The sequence below is a fragment of the Schistocerca americana genome, chromosome 1 (genome assembly GCF_021461395.2).
Source record: "Schistocerca americana isolate TAMUIC-IGC-003095 chromosome 1, iqSchAmer2.1, whole genome shotgun sequence".
In the NCBI taxonomy this organism is placed as follows: Eukaryota; Metazoa; Arthropoda; class Insecta; order Orthoptera; family Acrididae; genus Schistocerca; species Schistocerca americana.
In genome coordinates, this window is record NC_060119.1 from 122269307 (window position 1) to 122277672 (window position 8366).

Below are 8366 nucleotides of genomic sequence, written 5' to 3' on the forward strand. Positions count from 1 at the left end.
ATCCATTACTTCTAAAGCACTTGCCTCCCCTTATTTGTCTACTTAGTCAGTAGGCACCATGTGGTGTATATCACGAGGTATGAGTTGTACACGTCACATCTACGAGTAATCATCATTATGCAACCCGTCAGCGCGTGGCTAACATAAAAACATGAAATTAGTATGTAATTAACATCCTGGACGCCAGGTTTGGCTTGTGTCAATAAACGTCGTAGTTATAATTGAAGATGTGAAAGTTTCGACTGTATGTCGAGAGCACACAAAGCTGAAACCAAAATAGGTGGAAGTCAGCATTGGCGAGCAGCTCGGCCGGGAATGTCGGGGTCAAACATTTTCCGCTTTCAGCTGGCCGCGCCGGCCACGAGCAGATGCGTGGGAGTGTACGGCGGTCCGGTATTGGTTGCAGAACAATGCGCCGGCTGGCGGATGCTCGCACAAAGGGAGGCCACACAAGAGAGGATGCGGGCCCGGCGCTCCTGCCGTGGCTCGTGTCTTGCGTTCTTTGTGTCACCTACTCCTCTCACAGCTACGGCTTTCCAACTCGATGTGAAGTCCACCAGGTCAATCGATACAATGATTCTTTCCCCTCAATCAGCCTGCCTCTTTTCTCTGTGCATTATGTGTATAGTACGAGGGACGTTCAATAAGTATTGGAACACATTTTTTTCCTCGGCCAGTTTCCGCTGAAAAAAATGCGAAATTTATTGTGGGCCATTGTGGAATATCCCAGCTTCAGCTCCTAATTTTCATGAAGTTCGGCGCTATATGTAGCCTCCAAAGTGACGTCTGTAACGGATGTACGTTCCAAACAGGAGTGTGTCATTGACTTTCTTTTGGCGGAAAACCATAGCATCGCAGATATTCATAGGCGCTTGCAGAATGTCTGTGAGACCTGGCAGTGAAAGAAAGCACAGTGAGTCCTTGAGCGAGGTGTATGTCATTATCGCAACAAGGTCGCGCAAACCTCTCGCACGCCGGCCGGCGGCACAGTTCTGTGACTGCTGCAATTTTAGAACGTTCGGAAACTCTCATTCGCGGTGATCGACGATCCAGAAACAAACACATCGCTGCATTCTGGACGTCTCTCTTGGTAGTGCTGACACACTTGCCCACCAGTTGCGATACTCAAGGCGTGTGCCCGAGCTGGGTTCCTCGCCGCCTAATGGAAGACCAGACCATCCTTGCGGAATTGCTAGTGCGTTATGAGGCTGAACGTGACAATTTTTTGTCGAACTTCGTCACAGGCGATGGAACATGGGTTCATCACTTCGAACCGCAAGCAGAATGACAGTCCATGCAGTGATGCCACACCGCCTTTCCTCTGAAGAAAAAGATCAAAGTCGCACCCGCAGCCGATCAAGTCATGGCGACGGTCTTCTGGGACTGTGAAGGCGATAATCCGTTAGATGTCCTCCGTTACGGTGCAACGATCAACTGTGAAATGTATTGCGCTACCCTCAGGAAATTGAAGAAACGACTTCAACCTGTTTGTCACCACAAAAATGTAAGACTTCCGCCAAGTCTGTCCATACACGAGAAGCTAACCAAATTTCGTTGGATTGTGCTTCCTCATTTACCCTACAGCCCGGATCGCGCACCTTCCGAGCTCCATCTGTCTGGCCCAATGAAGGATGCACTCCGCAGGAAGCAGTACGTTTATGATGGGAAGGTTATTGATGGCCAGCCGGAGTGGCCGAGCGGTTCTAGGCGCTACAGTCTGGAACCGCGCGATCGCTACGGTCGCAGGTTCGAATCCTGCCTCGGCCATGGATGTGTGTGATGTCTTTAGGTTAGTTAGATTTAAGTAGTTCTAAGTTCTAGGGGACTGATGATCTCAGATGTTAAATAGACTGATGACCTCAGATGTTAAGTCCCATGAAGCAAGCCGCTGGCTCCGACGTCGACTACTAGAGTGGTACCATGCAGGCACACCGGCTCTCCCAGTAAGGTGTCGTATGGTCGTCGCATTCAATCGAGGCCAGATTGAAAAATAGGGTTTTGTAGCAAAAAGAGGGGGGAATAATGTGGTGTATTTGACTCCCGAATAAAACCAATCTGCTTCCAGAAAAAAATGTGGTGCCTTACTTATTGAACACCCTTCGTACATAAGGACACCTGGCAAAATTTTACTGGCCCCCTCAAGGAGTACACTAGGGTCTTTGAACCACAGTAGATGGTGTAGAAGTGGTTCCAGGCTGTCATGTAACCCTCCATTGCCGTCGTAAGTCATGGCACTGAACTGTTGTGTATGTGCCAGACTGTTATATGGAATGGAGGGATCAACACAAAGACGTGGCAGAACAGAGGAAATACGCTGTGTGTTAGGACATGCCAAAGACTGCGTCGTCAATAAAGTATCCTGATTTACTGGTGTATCAGTGCGAACTGGCCCAGGTGCCTACAAAGAATGGTGTGCCACACGCATCTATGTTACACGGCGTAAGAACAGTGATGGTAAAACAATCATAACCTACAGGGACTGGAAACAAATGCATCGTCTTGTCAAAGACGTGAGACTTCAAACCAAACAGGAATTGTTGCTGTCAGTATATGCACGCCTATTAACCAGTTTCGGAGCAGGCCTATTAACCAGTTTTGGAGCGAACGTAGTGAGGGGAAAAATGCAATTGACATTTGGAGTCGAGTAGGATCGAGTACCTAACAAAAGGCTCACAGCGGTACATGAAAGTTACACGTCTTCAAGGGGGCGAACAGCAAATAATTTGGGAAACGACTGGCTTGAGGCGTGTTGTGTGGTCGGCAAGTCGCGTTTTTTTTTTTTTTTTTTTTTTTTTTGGAGCGACTCGATGTAGTGACGGCTCAGTAAGTTTAACCTGCAGTGGTTAGAGGCTCTAGATCGGGCTGGAGGTCATACTGTGATGTTTAGGGGATGCTTTTCGTACCATGAGTTGTGCCCACTCATTCAGGTTCCCGTCACCACGAACCAGGATATTTCTTCTAACATCCTTTGTGACCGAGTGTTACCCTTTCCTCTACAACTTCATGGTGAGTATGTATCGGACACTCCCGTGTTTCAAGATGACAACAAGCTGCCACGCGTTAAGTTCCTGGTTTGAAGCTTTTGCCCCTGTGCCCCGCTTAACCATCCCACCTTAATCCGATAGTAAATGTCTGGGACTATTTAGAACAGCGGGTGGAATGTAGCGATCAACATTTCCGCAATTTAGTATTTGTACGCTGAGTGAATTCAGCTGAATATTGCTTGTTGGACGAAGCTCGTGATTATCATGTACTCTCTCTCTCTCTCTCTCTCTCTCTCTCTCTCTCTCTCTCTCTCTCACACACACACACACACACACACACACACACACACTTGTCGGCCGTGAATGCGTTGGAAAGTGTACAACCATCGATAAACAGTTTTCATTTGCGATAGTTATCCGCACAGTTCACGAAATCCTAACGTCCAATCATCTGAAATTTCTCATGTAATCTTCTCACACTATAGTCACTTTGCTGAGCGGGTCGGCTACCTATCTACGAATCCTAAGGTCAGGAATCCAATCTTCAGTTCATGTTGGTATTTTTTCTCTAACTTGTTGCTTATTTCACCTATGACACTCCCGTGGTCAAAACAACCTTCGGTTTGATATCAGGTTTACTTATTTATAATTTTCTAACACTGACGCACAAGCACACACACACAAATTGTTCATATCTTAACAAAACTAAAACTAAACTCCTCCCGAACAGTCCTTGAAGGCCCAACCGTTACCGACCGGCCGCCGTGTCATCCTCATCCCACAGGCGCCACTGGATGCGGATATGGAGGGGCATGTGGTCAGCACACCGCTCTCCCGGCCGCTACTTCTCAATCAAGTAGCTCCTGAGTTTGCTTCACAAGGGCTGAGTTCATCCCGCTTGCCAACAGCGCTCGGCAGATCGGATGGGCACCCATCCATGTGCTAGCCCAGCCCGACAGCGCTTAACTTCGGTGATCTGACGGGAACCGGTGTTACCGCTGCGGCAAGGCTGTTGGCACGTTCATATCTTAATACTCAAGTAAAACCATACACGTAAGATACGCTCGTGCACAAAACTTGAGTACCGAAGTAAATTTCGCGTTATGTGTCACTGCCAAGTAATATAGCTCGATGAAACTTTTACCATGCGTAGAAGTAACTGTTACAGTATAGTACAGAAGGTAACCGAAACAAATACGTAATGACACGACCAAAAATGACGATTTGATTCAAAGACATTACTTACACTGAAGTCATCCCGATTCATGATGCTGCCCTTGACATCACAGAAGGCGGGGTATGGTTCTTAATAGGGTGTAATATCAGCACAGGCAGCAGTGCGTGCTGTGCAACGTGCTCCCGCGCTGGCCACAAAGTTGGTAAATAATTCTTGGGGCAGAGCCTTCCATTCCTCAATCAGTGCGGTTAACAACTGCTGGATGGTCGTTGGTGCATATGGACGTGCTGCGTACTTCTCCCAAACGCATCCCATACGTGATAGATGTGATTTAAGTCGGAGGAACGGGCACACCAGTCTATTCGCCGAATATTCTCTCAACGCATCCTACTGAAAACGTTGTCCTGCCGTTTGTAACGCCCAGGGGCCCCAATCATGAATCGCGGTGACTTCAGTGTCATTGTTGTCTTGTAATAGAAGTGTCATTTCTGTTTGTCTCATAATGCAATTCTTCAGTTACCTTCTGTACTACACTTGAGCAGTTCTTTCAGTATATGGTCCAAGTTTCATCGAACAATGTTACTTGGCAGTGACACATCGTGTGAAAGTTACTTTCGTCCTCAAGTTTTACACACCAGTGTGCGTTTTCCTGTTGATGTATAGTGTCGAACAGTTAAGTCTAATCACGAAATGACAACTTAAATGGCTCCAGACGGAGTCCTAGATTTTTGCAAATTATCACTGTTCCAAGCGATATATCATCATTTGTCTAATCGGATACTAATGTATCTCTCCGCCTATTTATGCGCTACAATCTCTTGCAGTTGCAGCTTTCCACGTATAGCTGGAAAATTAAAACACTTAACTACCAGAAATATATGACAGCGACGGGGTATGCTCTTTGAGATGTTGTTCAAGAATTTTATTCGCATCTAATCCCATCCCAGACAATGTTTTGTGCGGCAGTAGTCCTTGGACGCAGATTATAAGTTGCATACCGTCTTCCCCATACGGGCATGTTAACAGGATTCGTTAATGGAAACTTCACTGGTTGGTCCATGTACACGATATCTTTCAACTGCGAGAAATTCCTCGACCAAAGCAGCTCTATACAGTGCGTTTCCGTAAGAGCAACCAAATTTTAACAGAATGTAGAGGATGCTCCACTGAACAACCTGAAGCAGGGAACCTGGGGTCGAAGAATCCAGCTTCAGGAGATAATACGAATAAAACAGCGTTACAGTGTATTTTTTTATTCACATTAGTTACAGTTAACTGCAAATACCATCACTGACACAATGAAAGTACCATTCGTACTGTATCTTACAAAATGTGCTGCAACTGCCGGCCATCAACCTCAGTGCAAGCATGACACAGGCCACCAAGATTCTGATGCACTCAGGCAGATATCCTTGGTATGTTTGGAATAACATCACAGGCAGCTAAAATTCTGGCAACTAATTTCACCTCCGTCTCCACTGCGGTTCCATACAAAAATGACTTTAGATACCCCCATAGGAAATAAACAAGAGGATTCAGGTCAGGTGACCTCGCAGGCCGTGGAATAGGAACTCTGCTTCCAATCCAGCGACCCGGGAATACAACACTGAGATGGTTGCGGACGTACACACTGAAGTGAGGCGATGCACCGTCATGTTGTATCCACATCCTCTCACGAACAGCCAAGGGTACGTTCTCCAACAACTCAGGTAGAGCTCCTTGCATGAACCTCAAGTACAGGTGGCCATTCAGACGGCCAGCTAGAAGATATGGCCAATGAGACTGTCGCCTACAATGCCAGCCAGATATTCACAGCAAAATGTACCTGATGGTATGATTCTATTACAGCTAGAGGTCTTTCCTCATCCCATACATGGCTATTCCTGCTGTTCGAAATACCGTCACGATCAAACGAGGACTCGTCAGTAAACAGCACGATTTTGAAGAAATGTGATTGGTGAATCCACTGCTGGACCAACCACAGATACCATGCGACCCTTGGTGCAACGTCAGTCACAAGCATTGTATGCACTCGTTGTGGGTGATATGGGTGTAACTGTTGTTCGTAGAGTACTCGCCACAAGCTAGTATATGCAGCGCCCATTTGACATGCGACACGATGAATACTTTGTAGTGGAGTCCGCTGCAATACGTTCCACTACCTCCTCTTCAAAATCGGGTTTGCGAGTAGTCTTCATGTTGCCAGGTCCCTCGTTTCTGCTTTCCAATCAACCAGTCTCCCGCATTCGTCGATCGACGGAAATAAAGACTCGTCATGATGGATGTTACGAAATCGTTCTCTGTACACTCTTTCAGCAGCGAGAGCATTGCAACATACTTCCCTATAGACAAATGCATGTTGGTGAGTTCTGCGGAACTGTATCGGTACTGCTCCAGCATATTGTTCTGTATGTCTCTGAATAGAGCTGAGTAATGAATGGGTCTGTCGTTGATTCAACACGTTCTGTCATGGGAAAATGTAAATACTATACAACAGAGCCACCTTATGGACAAGTAAAGTAAACAAAATCTGCATCATGATTAACTAGTAATCAGGCTCGTCCTCCTTGTCTCCTTGTAGGAAATAAAGAATGCACATGTAAATAAACAGCACAGTACGTGTAAACTTGTACGCATGTTAGTTCTAAATGAACTCGAAAACAGTAATGATAGACAAATCGGTAGAAAAGTTTACTTCCTTATCTCTTTAAGCTGGCTTCTCCGACCCAGGTTCCCTACCTCAAATTGTTCAGTGTAGCATTCTCTATGTCCTCTTACATTTTCGCACGCTATTACGGACACACTCTGTATAGACGAACATCATCTTTCACCAAAGTAGTTATTTCGCGCGATGTTTCTCTCGATGTATGGGCTACCAGTTTTCGTTAAACATAGTCCACATAGAAAATATCTTTCAGCTGCGAGAAATTCGTTCACCGAAGCAGCTCCTAATGGACGGCCATTGTCTTTCACCAAAATGGTGCCGGCCGGTGTGACCGACCGGTTCTAGGCGCTTCAGTCTGGAACCGCGCGACCGCTACGGTCGCACGTTCGAATCCTGCCTCGGGCATGGATGTGTGTGGTGTCCTTAGGTTAGTTAGGCTTAAGTAGTTCCAAGTTCTAGGGGACTGATGACTTCAGATGTGAAGTCCCACAGTGCTCAGAGCCATTTGAACCAAATGTTTCTTTTCTATGACGTTCCTGTGGATGTGTGGGCTACGAGTTTCCCAGCATACAAATGTGCGACGAGAGCCACCCAGCAACATGAAGAACATTTTCTCTCTGAGAAGGACATTTGATCATACATTCATAGTCCAGTTTCGATGTGGCTAACACATAACAATCGGGTTCGACTCTGCACTGAGGGAGAAACACAGTGGCTGACGTCTGGTATACATTTCAACCGCTCTGAGCTTCGAAACATTGTTGGGCAATTGCAACACCGAGGCAGTCGTAAGTACTGCGAACAAACGTTTTCTATACATACAATGACGGAAAACAATCGCAACAAAAAAAAAGGTTTGTTGTAGAGTAATGAAGTTTCGGGAGTACATTTGTGTACCTAACATATGTAAGCGATTAACTCTGCAAGATCACAGGTTAATGTAAATGTGAGATAAGCCACTGCAAATGCGAAATGCTGGTTCATTAATAACCTGTGTACCGGCCAGAATGTTGAATGCAAGCATGCAAACGTGCACGCATTGTGTTGTGCATGTACCGGATGCCAGTTTGTGGGGTGGCGTTCCATGCGTGTTGCACTTGGTCGGCCAATACAGGGACGGTTATCTTTGTTTGAGGATGGCGCTGGAGTTGTCCTCCCATGATGTCCCATACGTGCTCGACTAGAGCGAGATCTGGTGAGAGAGCAGGCCAAGTCAACATCTTGACACACTGTAGAGCATATTGGGTTACAATAGCAATATGTGGGCGAGCGTTATCCTGTCGGAAAACACTCTGTGGAGTGCTGTTCATGAATGACAGCACAACAGGTCGAATCACCATACAAAAAATGGTTCAAACGTCTCTGAGCACTATGGGACTTAACATCTGAGGTCATCAGTCCCCTAGAACTTGGAACTACTTAAGCCCTACTAACCCAAGGACACCACACACATCCATCCCCGAGGCAGGATTCGAACCTGCGATCGTAGCGGTCGCGCGGTTCCGGACTGAAGCGCCTAGAACAGCTCGGCCACAGCAGC

General features: G+C 46.5%; 1 pseudogene; it reads right to left on the reverse strand.

The window, feature by feature from the left end:
• Window positions 1–3883: 3883 nt before the first annotated feature.
• LOC124557901 lies at window positions 3884–4001 on the reverse strand (annotated as a pseudogene).
• Between the last annotated feature and the right edge of the window lie 4365 nt (window positions 4002–8366).